Below are 13,057 nucleotides of genomic sequence, written 5' to 3'. Positions count from 1 at the left end.
GGAAACTAATAAGATCTACTGTATGGTTACACAATGTAAGGAAATTTTTAAAAGTAGCAAATCTGTGTTCTCCTAGGGGAGCGAAAAATATCATTTATTAGATGCAACAAAATTAGTTAACTTAGAATTTAGAATTTTACATGCTTTTAATACGTGGTTGGATAATTATCAAATACATTATGAAGCTGGTGTAGCAAGTCGTTTCTCTTTTCAGGGATGGACAAAGAAACGATACCAATATTTCCAGGTATATATCTTTTAAGCTCTTTTGATTGAAGAACCAACAGGTGCCGAAAAGGACGATCACAAGAATGCTCTGTAACGTAACAGTGATATATAGAAGATATTTTTCGGTTATTTCTTGTGAACCATTCATATGAGTGAACATTTGCGTGAACAATTGCGTGACTTATTGAAGACAGAACTGTTACTTAATAGTTAATGCTGCTCAGATAGTTCACAAAATCTTATAATTTACATGCTCCTAACAACGGTTTCTGGCACACGTTTATGAAGAAAGTGTACAGAACTACCGAAGAGAGTGGAACTTTCATTTGAGACGTCTGTAGTAGTATTGTGTGAAGTTTTTATCGACTGACAGATCCCACGTTTCACATTAATTCCGTAAAGATTGGATGAAATAAAATATAGGTGCAGCTGCAGTAATTTCGGTTAGTCAGAGCCAGGAAAGAAGGAAAATCTGCCGGCCGGTGTGGCCGAGCGGTTCTAGGCGCTTCAGTCTGAAACCGCGCGACCGCTACGGTAGCAGGTTCAAATCCTGCCTCGGGCATGGATGTGTGTGATGTCCTTAGGTTAGTCACGTTTAAGTAGTTCTAAGTTCTAGGGCACTGATGACCTCAGATGTTAAGTCCCATAGTGCTCAGAGCCATTTGAACCATTTTGAAGGAAAATCTGCCAACGAGAAAGGAGAAAGAATAGTGAGGCTCACATATACTTCGTTGGATGTGTTACTCATCTTTGGAAAATGTTTGTTTCTTCCGTTGTTAACAGATGACATTACGACGATAGTCCGGTGTATAGCACGTCATAGTCTGAATGTGCGAAGGGAAGAGAACGATCAGAGTTTGATCGTCAACGAGCGGATCCACAGGGAGTACTAGCCAGTTTGCAGGTGGATAAAAAAATAAGAAATGTTAATGCCCTTATCAAGCGGACCAGATCAACATGAATCAAGGTTGGTTGGATGGGTATCTGAAACAAATTCTTTCTAAATAACAGAACACTCTCTCTTTTATCGCACTACCTCGTTCGACCTTACGGGTAAAACAAATGACCACAACTTTACAACGGACTGTGTGTGCAGTGCAAAACTTCGTCTATACCATCCAATGGTGTGAGGGATCGGCTCCGCCGGCCGGTGTGCCTGAGCGGTTCTAGGAGCTTCAGTCTGGAACCACGTGCCTGCTACGGTCGCAGGTTCGAATCCTGCCTCGGGCATTGATGTGTTTGATGTCCTTAGGTTAGTCAGGTTTAAGTAGTTCTAAGTTCTAGGGGACTGATGACCTCAGACGTTAAGTCCCATAGTGCTCATAGCCTTTTGAAGGATCGGCTCCCCGTCTAGAGTTCACGTGTTCTACCCACAAATTTTCAAATGTGTGTGAATTCCTATGGGAGCAAACTGCCGAGTCATCGCTCCATAGACTTGCACACTATTGAAACTAACTTATGCTACGAACAACACACACACACACACACCCATGCCCGGGGGAGGACTCGAACCTCTGGCGCGAAGGGCCGCGCAATTAGTGACATGGCGCCTCTAACCGCGCGGTCACTCCGCGCGGCTTCTACCCACAGTTTTTCTAATGCCACACATAGTATGTACTTCTGTCTTGCTAGCGACAGGGTACACTGGTCTCTGGACGCCTCTCACAGTAGGAAGAAAAAAGGTCAGAATTTAAGTTTCTGTCTACGATTATGTGAATAAAGGTAAATCACAATCTCTGACTGAACAAGGATGGAACCCAACCATTTTCAAGGAACCATTGTGGCAACAGCCTGAAATGTTTTAGCAAAAGTACAGGAAACCGAAATACAGATTGCTGGACAAGGATGTAAGTCGCCTCTTCCCGCATACGAGACGGTGTCGAAACCACTATGCAACATTGATTCACCGGTCGGATGAATCACAGCACATGGCACGACGAACTAAACCAGAACTGCATGGGAGCCCTTTACAAGCCACAAACGGCGTGCTAAATGTGATTAAGAAAGAAAACCGGCCCTGATCTTGTTAAAGATGTAATTGCGGAGTTCTAAGCCCCTTTCGCTAATTATATGAGAACAGTGAGAGACCTTGTTAAGGAAGTCATCGCGGGATTCTAAACCTTTTCGCAAACTATATGAGAGCAGTGGGAGATGCTGGAAAGCTGAATACCCTAAGTTAAAGTGGCCGTAAGACTTGTAGGCTCAAAGGCTCTGAGCACTATGGGACTTAATATCTGAGGTCATCAGCACCTAGAACTTAGAACTACTTAAACCTAACTAACCTAAGGAAACCACACACACATCCATGCCCGATGCAGGATTCGAACCTGCGACCGTAGCGGTCGTGCGGTTCCAGACTGTAGCGCCTAGAACCGCTCGGCCACACCGGCCGGCAGACTTGTAGGATATTACATTCTGTGCATTATTTTTGTTCATGTAGTTGGTAACTGCACTTAATTTATTTCAGTTTGTTCAGCTGATTGATGATTGCGTAATAATTAACGAAAGACCAAGTACAAGGTTTCAAACGGAGTATTTTTAATAGCTCACACACAATCTCACGTCAGGTTATTTTATATTTATTTACTGAGGAAATACTATTTCTCCTTAGCAGTAAGAATGTGGGCCTATGCAATTAATAATCATGCCAAAGCGCTTATAGTAACTTCGCTCGGTTTACTGTCTTTTGGTTTTGGTGAGTGGTGAGGGAACATTTGCAAATTAGGCGCTAAAGTAGTCGTGTGCACATTTGGTTTGGGCTACGATTTGCTACAATGCACTACGTCTCGCTAGGCTGTGCAGTGTCGTACGGCCACGACACAACTTGAGTCAGGAAACTGGTTTCCTTGCAGCACAGGAAAGAAGAGATACACACGGTGAGACTACACAGCAGCACCACGAGCTGTCAAAACAGGGATCTCTGATGTGCCCACCCTTGACGTGGAAGCACAAGAGAGGTGCACCAACAGTGATGAGCTTAGCAACAGCCCTGTACACAGGAATGGATACATGTCGTCTTTTCAGACAAAGCCAATTTTGAAACTTCCTGGCAGATTAAAACTGTGTGCCCGACCGAGACTCGAACTCGGGACCTTTGCCTTTCACGGGCAAGTGCTCTACCACTGAGCTACCGAAGCACGACTCACGACCGGTACTCACAGCTTTACTTCTGCCAGTACCTCGTCTTCTACCTTCCAAACTTTACAGAAGCTCTCCTGCGAACCTTGCAGAACTAGCACTCCTGAAAGAAAGGATATTGCGGAGACATGGCTTAGCCACAGCCTGGGGGATGTTTCCAGAATGAGATTTTCACTCTGCAGCGGAGTGTGCGCTGATATGAAACTTCCTGGCAGATTAAAACTGTGTGCCCGACCGAGACTCGAACTCGGGACCTTTGCCTTTCACGGGCAAGTGCTCTACCACTTTTTTTTTTTTTTTTTTTTTTTTTTTTTTTTTTTTTTTTACAAGTGCTCTACCAACTTTTTTTTTTTTTTTTTCTTTTTTCTTTTTTTTTATCTTTTTTTTTTTTTTTTTTGCGGGCAAGTGCTCTACCAACTTTTTTTTGTTATAAGTGCTCTACTAATTTGTTTTTTTTAAGAAAACAAATAAAAACCTCTTGGGTATGAAAATAAAAGATGACGTTCTTCATAAAATAACACAATATCCTTTGAAAACGTAAAACATAAAAGGTAGCTATATTTCCGCAACGGCCTTCTTGTGTATTTTTATGTTTTTTTTTTTTTTTAAATAAATGAGTATACAGTCTCACCATCAGCAGCATTTTTTTTTTTTTTTTTTTTTTTTTTTTTTTTGTTTGGGGGAGCACAAGAGAAAGAAAACAAATAGGCTGCAGATAGAGAGCTATGTGTGAAATGGATAAACATGTGTAAGGAGAAAAACAAATTTAGAAGAGGAGGAGAAAAGAGAAGTGAAATAAAATAGGAATACTTTCCGCGCCATGCTCCACGTTGGCGCGCCAGCAGAACAAAATGCATTCTATCATTGACCATTGAAGGGGAACGTGGGATCGTCCAGTCTTGGCTGGCACGGTTCGTTGAGATTCCAGCTTTGTGGCGGGTTGGTGAAAATGCTCTGTAAATAGTTCGCGAAAGTGGCCCGATAGTGTCGATGCCGGCGAAGGGTGTGGTGATGGACTCGGAGGCGTGTCCAAAAGTCCACCGGATCGACGATGTCGTCCCGGAAGAGGTAGTTGACAGCCATGCCACTGATCCATGTGATGGCGTGCCACTTAGCCGATGGAAAGTAGGTCGTGTCGGGATATATCATCATTGTGGGAGAAACATGATGTGGTGGTACTCGGAGGTAGAAAGCCACAATCTTCTGTACGAGGGTCCAGACAGCTGCTGCTGGCCCACACTCAAAACGATGTAAATCTGTATCTTCGGCATTGCACTTGAGGCACAGGGGTGAGTCCACCAGTGCGATGCGATGCAGTTTCTGTCTTGTAGTATACTTGCCGTTGACGAGAAGATACCACATAGAGGTGGTATCAGTGGTGTGATATGGTTGGTGGATCGTTTTCCAAACTGTAGGCCATGAAACCTGGGGGTGACGTGTTTCGACGGGGTTGCGGGGTGGAGACTTTCGGAGAAGGCAGTAGATGTCGCGGGTGGTCGTCTTCCTGGTCCTGGGGAGCTCGGTGCATATGTAGCTGTACTCCAAAAAGAAACGGCCGATATGTGACATCGGAGGTGGGATGTGTGCCAAAGACGTCGGTGGTCGTCGCGAAACAGGTGCGAGCTCGGTAGTCAACATTCCAGTAAAACTAGCGTTTTGGCTTTTCCATAACCGGAGCATAGTATTGGTGTAAAGTGCCGTAGTCCTGGCTCTCACATTAACCAGATCGAGGCCACCATCCCGCTTCGGTAAGGTGAGAGCTTGATACTGGACTTTGAAGATGTGTCCAGAACAAATGAAATAGCCGAATGCTGCCTGTAACCTGGCCGCCATTGTCGCAGTGATGGGCAGAATCTGCGCTATATGGGGTATCCGAGCTGCCAGATGGGTATTGACGAAGGTGACTCTCTGGCACATATTCAGCGGGCGTAGTATGTGGTTTTGTATGTTCGCCCGGATGCGTTGCAGCAGCGCCCGAAAATTGATCGCCGAGGTGCGGCGAATGTCTCGCGTGTACACCAATCCGAGACAACGAAGGGTGTCCACCAGTTGAAATGGAACTACGCTGTCTGCGGGAAGGCCGCGGCCGATCTTCATGGCGCATGATTTTGCCACGTTCATAGCGCTCCCTGCCCCTGCACTGTAACGGGTAATCCACTGCATCGCAGCTTGTACGTCAGCCGCTGAACGTACGACGAGGGCCAAGTCGTCCGCGTAAGCTCGGCAGCGGAACATATGATCCCGGAGTGGAATACCTGTCAAACGTCGCCGTAATCCGCAAATGAGTGGTTCCATCGCAATGGCATAAAGCACCGTCGACAAAGGGCAACCCTGCCGTACTGAACGTTCAATCCGTATAGGTTCCGTAAGTCTGCCGTTGACGAGAAGTCTGGACGTTGCTCCACGAAGGAGCCGCATAATCACTTGCGTGAACGTCGGGGGAATTGCCATTCGGTCCATCACTGCGTTGAGGAATGCATGATTGACGCGGTCAAACGCTTGTTTGAAGTCTATGGAGATTAAAGCGCCTGGCAGTCGCGAGTGTGTTGCCACAGCGATCACATCTCGATACTCACTTAGGGCTGTCTGTATATTACGATCGCCGCCTAAGGATGTTTGTTCGTGGGAAACAATGTCCCGTAAGACACGTTTGAGTCGCACTGCTAGAAGGCGTGTGAAAATCTTGAAGTCCGAATTGAGTAACGTGATCGGCCGATAACTGTCGAGTCGTGTTCCTCCTGCGGGTTTCGGGACTGGTACAAGTAAGCCTTCCATGAACATTGGTGGCGGGTTCGCCGCGCCGGACAAAAGTTCCCAGTACATGTCCCTCCATCGTGGCATCATCAAATCTTGGAAGGTTCTGTAAAATTCGAGAGGTAAACCATCCGGACCGGGAGATCGATTCAGAGACCCCTTGGCCACAGCGCCTTGGACGTCGTCGGTGGTCACTTCAGCAGTCAGGAGGGTTGCAGCTGCTGCGTCGAGAGTACCAAGTGTCTCCTGGGCAACCTCAGCAATGACCTCTGCACCGGCAGGTACTTCTTGATAGAAAAGTCTATAGTGCGTTGTGAATGCATCCGCAATGGTAGCTTGCGAAGTCAGCCGTCGTCCATCAGGTAAGTCTAAAGTTGTCATTAAAGCCTGTCGACGTCGACGAACGTTTTGAACAATATGATGCATAGAAGGTTCTTCACCGTTAATCCTGTCTTGGCAGCGGGCTCGGACAATGGCTCCCTCTAGACGGCATCTGGTCAAGGATAAAATCTTTGCCTTGATGCGTTGAGCTTCTTTGAGGCGATCCGGGGATGGAGGATGATCCATGAGTTCACGTAGAGCGCTATAATAGAAATCAGTTGTATGGTGATTCCACCTGGCTTTGGCTCTGCCATAGTGTGTCAATGTGCGGCGGATGGCCGGTTTGGCGCACAGCAACCACCACTGCAGTGTGGTCTCGTAACGCATAATGCGTTGAACACAGGTGTGCCACGTGTCGGAGACCTGTTGTCGACATTCAGGGTCCTGCAGTAGCGCGACATTGAGTTTCCAAGGTCCTGCACTGCGCCATATAGATTGTCGACGTAGGTTCATGGTACAGATGTAGATGTCGTGATCCGAAAAGGCAGACGGCCAACGTTCCGCGTCGAGGAGAACTGATTTCAGAGCGTCAGAGATGTATATTCTATCGAGTCGGCTGGCGGAGTGGCTCGTGATGTGTGTATACCCCGGGCGGTCGCCGTGTACCACTCGCCAAGTATCGAGGAGACGAAGACGACGGACGAGGAAGCGAAGTTCCGGACATGTGGAGAAATGGGGGTATTGGTCTGTGCGCTCGAGAACACAGTTGAAATCTCCACCTACGATGAGATGATCGTATCGACCGAGGAATAAAGGCGTGATATCTTCTGCGTAGAACTGGGAGCGATCCCTCCGTTTGTCAGTGCCCGATGGGGCGTAGAGATTGATGATTTTGAGTCCTTCAACTGTTATGGCCACCCCTCGCGCTGTTGGGAGGTATGCAACATCGGAAACTGCAATTCCTTCTCGGAGGAGGATGGCTGCGCCTGTGTGTTCCATAGCTGCAGGGGCGGCGTACGTCTCATATCCATAACACCCAGTCCAAGTCGCTGTCCTCAGTTCTTGTAATAGGGCGATGTCGATGTCCGCTGCTCTTAGCGTGTCACGGAGCAGTTGAAGTTTAGCGTGGGAGCCGATATTATTAGTATTGATAGTAGCTATTCGGTACGCCTGATGGGAGATCCGTGGTGCCGATAGGTTCGTAGCTGGTGAAGATTGTTGTGGTGGATGCTGGAAGTCCATAGAAGTCGCAGGAGTCGCCGTAGAAACTTCCCCCATTTTAGTTTTGGTCTAACGGAGAAACAGATCTCATTTCCGCATCAGATGGAGGTGGGAAATCCGTGTCATCCGCCCATGAAAGGTGTCCGACAGGTTTGACATCGGCGAGAGGTGGCAGCTCTGGCCGAGTCGGCTCAATGGCGTCGGTGACGACAGGCGTGCTATGTTCCATGTCTTCTGGGCGCGGGGCTTGCGCACGATCTCTGTTGGACGGTTCACCGTCTTGTGGATGACGCGTCTCCGTGGCAGAGGAGAAAGTGTTATCGTGTTCTCCGTCGGAGTGATGTGGCATCTCTTCGTCCTGCGGAGGGGGCTCAATGGTCGAGTCTGATGTCTTACGGCGTTTTTTTCGTCGTTTGGGCGACTTCTGCTTTCGGCAATGAGTTTCGGTGTCGGAGGAAGGAAGAGATTCACGTCGTTCCGGTACAAAAGCCGCGGGTGCTATGATGTGGTCTTCATTCTCCAGAACATTCTCATTGGTATCCTTGTGATCTTCTAGCGGGGGTGTGTCCGGCTGCCGGACATGTTCACGGGCGGCATCGCCGGTGTCAAGGTGCTGGGACGCCTCCGGGTGTATCGGGCCAGAGAGACGCTCATGAACGGCGCCTTGTGAAGGCTGGACGTGCAGTGTCGCCGCATAGGTGACTGGAAGCGTGGTCGTGGTTCTGTCGGTGTTCGTATCGTCGGGCCTTAGTTGTGTGATGCGGCGTTGCAGGCATTCATTACGGACGTGGCCTTCTTTGCCACAACCGGAACATGTTCGAGGTTGTCCGTCGTAGATGACCACCGCACGGCAGCCGCCGATAGAAATGTACGATGGAACGTGCCGTTTGAGATCGATTCGGACTTGTCTCACACCATTAAGCACCGGATACGTCGTAAACTGTGCCCAAGTCTCGGCGACGTGGCTCTGGACTTTTCCGAACGGGCTTAGCGCCGCGATGACTTCATCTTCATTCACCTCGAAAGGCAGTTCGAATACACGGATCGTCCGAAGGCCAAGTCCTGCATGGTCGACATCCACAGGCCCGACGTTTCCGTCGGAGTGCCGAAATTTTAGTCCATGTCGCGTCCTTTGAATGATCTCGTTGCAGGCAGCGTCGGAAGTCATCTTAACATAGACGACGCTGCTAATGATCGATAGGTGTATGCCGATGAGTTCGTCACGCGGGATCTTCACGTCTTCGCGTAGGAAGCGTTCGACGGCCAGTGCTTTGGGTCGTGCGTATTCGTTTGAGAAGGTGAACTTAAGAGTGTTCTTCCTGTAAGAGTTGGCCATTACAGCTTGTTCGACTGAGAAGCGCTGTGACGAGGAAGTAAACAAAACACTCCGCGCGCGCAGCGGCGTGGACGGCCGAGCGCGGTGCGCACTGCTGCCCTGCCGAACGCAGACTGACCATCGACTCGCAGGAGAGCTTCTGTAAAGTCTGGAAGGTAGGAGACGAGGTACTGGCAGAAGTAAAGCTGTGAGTACCGGTCGTGAGTCGTGCTTCGGTAGCTCAGTGGTAGAGCACTTGCCCGTGAAAGGCAAAGGTCCCGAGTTCGAGTCTCGGTCGGGCACACAGTTTTAATCTGCCAGGAAGTTTCATATCAGCGCACACTCCGCTGCAGAGTGAAAATCTCATTCTGGAAACATCCCCCAGGCTGTGGCTAAGCCATGTCTCCGCAATATCCTTTCTTTCAGGAGTGCTAGTTCTGCAAGGTTCGCAGGAGAGCTTCTGTAAAGTTTGGAAGGTAGCAGACGAGGTACTGGCAGAAGTAAAGCTGTGAGTACCGGTCGTGAGTCGTGCTTCGGTAGCTCAGTGGTAGAGCACTTGCCCGTGAAAGGCAAAGGTCCCGAGTTCGAGTCTCGGTCGGGCACACAGTTTTAATCTGCCAGGAAGTTTCATATCAGCGCACACTCCGCTGCAGAGTGAAAATCTCATTCTGAAAGCCAATTTTAATTACGGCATCGTGGTTGACATATCTACTTGGAGGGCGCGAAGGGGGCTCCGAGACAACCAAACTTGCCACACTGCATTCGTCATTGCCACAGGGGCTCAGCATCTGAAGTAATGGTAGGTTGTGCCAGTGGATGCACGACACTATCAACTCTGGTTGTGATTGCCGGAAATCTGGACTAGAGCCATGGCATACTACGGCTGGTGTTGCACTATACCCTTTAGGTCTCCAAGAGCTACATTTGAACAAGATGAGAGAAGACCACACGTTCCCCATGCTGTCCTGGTCGTCCTCGATGGTGTGTGACTATTGCTCTTTTCAGCATACTCTCCAGCATGTAAAACACACGGTCATTGGTTGCCGTATATACCGTCACCTGCCATTCTGGAATAGAGATACTTGTCATCCAGTCTCAAATCGATTTCAGCCACGTTGTAGCCTTTGTTGCTGTCAGAAGTCACAGTTCTGTGTATTTTATTTTGCATCCAGTATTACCCAACATACGAGGTGCGGCTAGAAAAAAACCGGACTGATGCTGGAAAAAACATTTATTTACAATTATTTACAATTTCATGTTATCTCCTTCAATGTACTCTCCTCCTCGGTCTCTACACCGCTCCATACGAATTTTCCACTGTTCATAGCAATGCTGCAGATCATTTTCGGTAAGTCCATACATTACTTCCGTCGCTTTTTCTTTTACTGCTTCAACAGTCTCAAATCTAGTTCCTTTCAAAGCTGACTTGACTTTAGGGAAAAGAAAAAAGTCACAGGGGGCCAAATCAGGTGAGTAGGGTGGATGATCTAAGATGGGAATGTTGTGTTTTGCCAAAAACGTCTTCACTGACAACGCACTGTGAGCTGGGGCATTGTCTTGGTGAAGGATCCATGACTTTTTTCTCCACAAATCGTTCCGTTTTCTCCGTACTCGCTCATGTAGGGTAGCCAGGACGCTAATGTAGTAATGCTGATTCACTGTTTGTCCCTCTGGTACCCAATCAATGTGCACAATCCCTTTGATGTAAAAAAAAACAATCATCATTGCCTTGAATTTCGATTTTGACATTCGTGCTTTTTTTTTTGTCGTGGAGAACCAGGAGTTTTCCAATGCATCGATTGGCGTTTAGTTTCGGGATCGTAAGTAAAAAACCACGATTCATCGCAAGTAATAACATTTTGTAAGAAGGTGGGATCACTTTCAATGTTTTCCAGGATGTCAGAACAAATCATTCTTCGGCGTTCCTTCTGTTCAATTGTGAGACACTTTGGAACCATTTTTGAACACACTTTGTTCATGTCGAAACTTTCATGAAGAATCTGCCTAACACTTTCCTTGTCAACTCCTGTTAACTCAGACACTGCTCTGATTGTTAAACGGCGATCTTGTCGAACAAGTTTACCGATTTTTTCAATGTTTGCATCAGTTGTTGCTGACAATGGTCTGCCAGTGCGAGTGTCATCACTGGTGTCTTCGCGGCCATCTTTAAATCCTTTAAACCACTCAAACACTTGTGTTCGCGATAAACAATCATCGCCGTACACTTGTTGTAACATTACAAACGTTTCACTTGCAGATTTTCCTAGTTTGAAACAAAATTTGATGTTAACACGCTGTTCTTTCTGTACACTCAACATTTTCCGACGCACAGACAAAACGTCAACTACTTAAAACAGACGCCACGGGCAGACTGAGTGCAGGAGGCAGATGAAACTCGAGCAGTAGGCGGAGCGAGAGTCACGTGACAGGCCACGCGACTTTCAGCGTTATTGCATTCGTTTTATTGTTTCACCAGTACTAGTCCGGTTTTTTTCTAGCCACACCTCGTACATTCTTCCCACTATCCTGTATGTTGGCGATAACTGAAAAGGGCAATGAATCCACAACTTTCAATGAGGATGCAAATTTACGTCTCACCCCCTTCGGGAATCTAAAATTAGCGAACATGGAGGACATACGCAGGATTTCGGTCAAGTGGCGCTGGATGTCAGTGTGAGTCGGCCAGGGAGCGTACCGAGATAAACACTGTTACGAATGGCACAGTGGTTAATGCACCTTCCTAGTATGCACGAGTTCTCGGGTTCGAGTCCCTGTCTGGCACACATTTTCATTCGTCGCCGCTGTGCAGCTAAGATCAATAGTTCCTTCTTTCCCTTTCTTCCCCGTCTACCCTCAATGTACATAATATGATCACAGCTGCGGATCACGCGTGGTGCTCGTTCTTTCGGGTATGTCCGAAACAATAGGCACCACACATTCATACAAGTATAATTTCGTTATTTACTATCCTTCCTGACCATCCGCGTAACTAATGGTTAGTGTCTCGGCCTTCGGTGCGGAAGGGCCTAGGTTCTATTTCTGGTAAGCCGCCCAGACTGTTTTTGGGGTAGGGAGGTCTGGAACGGAGTCCACTCAGGCTTATAAGGCCAAATGAGGGGCTCCTTGAAAAATGAAGCAGCAGCGTCATCAGAACTCACATATTGCTCAAGGGACTGTTGAAATACTGATCACCTGTCCCACGATCATACCAGCAGCGTTCGATAAGTAATGCAACAATTTTTTTCTGAAAGCAGGCTAGTTTGCTTCACGACAAGAACACGCCATATTATCCCTCACTCTTTTGGATACAGAACGATATTTTTCAAAATAATCTCGTTCAGTGCGACAGCCCTATGGCACCTTGCTAGGAGGACGTATATCCCCCCCCCCCTCCCCACTCCAACGACTCTAATGGTCAGTGTCAAAGACAACGTCTTGTTGCATCAATAAACTCCCCATGGTCCATATTCTAATTCCCGTAGAAGGCATCCTTCATTGGGCCAGACAAATGGAAGTCGGATGGTGCGACATTCTGGCTGTAGGGTGGATGATGAAGAACTGTCCAATGAAGTTTTGTGAGCTCCTCTCGGATGCGCAGACTTGTGTGAGGTCTTTCGTTGTCGTAAAAAACGAGAAGTTATTTTTCATTTTCGTGGCGACAGGCACTCTGAAGGCGTTTCTCCTATTTCCTGAGTGTAGCAGAATACAATTCAGAGTTGATAGTTGTGCCATGAGGGAGGACATCAAACAGAATAACCCCCTTCAAATTACTACGAGACCGTCGCCATTAATTGTGTCATTGTGATTTGTCATCTGTCGTTTAACTCGAATGAGTGTGTCCTCATGCTACTCCGTTGCTGCCAGCCGAAGTGGCCGTGCGGTTAAAGGCGCTGCAGTCTGGAACCGCAGGACCGCTACGTTCGCAGGTTCGAATCCTGCCTCGGGCATGGATGTTTGTGATGTCCTTAGGTTAGTTAGGTTTAACTAGTTCTAAGTTCTAGGGGACTAATGACCTCTGCAGTTGAGTCCCATAGTGCTCAGAGCCATTTTTTTTTACTCCGTTGCTAGTGGCACAGCCGT

At 47.7% G+C, this 13,057-nt stretch overlaps 3 non-coding genes across 3 annotated transcripts; 2 read left to right on the top strand and 1 right to left on the bottom strand.

The window, feature by feature from the left end:
- Window positions 1–3,292: 3,292 nt before the first annotated feature.
- Trnas-uga (transfer RNA serine (anticodon UGA)) lies at window positions 3,293–3,366 on the bottom strand. Its single transcript has one exon. It is a non-coding gene; the product is annotated as a tRNA-Ser (tRNA).
- Window positions 3,367–9,206: 5,840 nt separating this feature from the next.
- On the top strand, window positions 9,207–9,280 carry Trnas-uga (transfer RNA serine (anticodon UGA)). The gene has a single exon. It is a non-coding gene; the product is annotated as a tRNA-Ser (tRNA).
- Window positions 9,281–9,506: 226 nt separating this feature from the next.
- Window positions 9,507–9,580, top strand: Trnas-uga (transfer RNA serine (anticodon UGA)). The gene has a single exon. It is a non-coding gene; the product is annotated as a tRNA-Ser (tRNA).
- The last annotated feature ends 3,477 nt before the right edge of the window (window positions 9,581–13,057 follow it).

The sequence above is a fragment of the Schistocerca nitens genome, chromosome 2, assembly GCF_023898315.1.
Source record: "Schistocerca nitens isolate TAMUIC-IGC-003100 chromosome 2, iqSchNite1.1, whole genome shotgun sequence".
Lineage (NCBI taxonomy): Eukaryota > Metazoa > Arthropoda > Insecta > Orthoptera > Acrididae > Schistocerca > Schistocerca nitens.
This window is presented reverse-complemented; position numbering and strand designations above follow the sequence as displayed.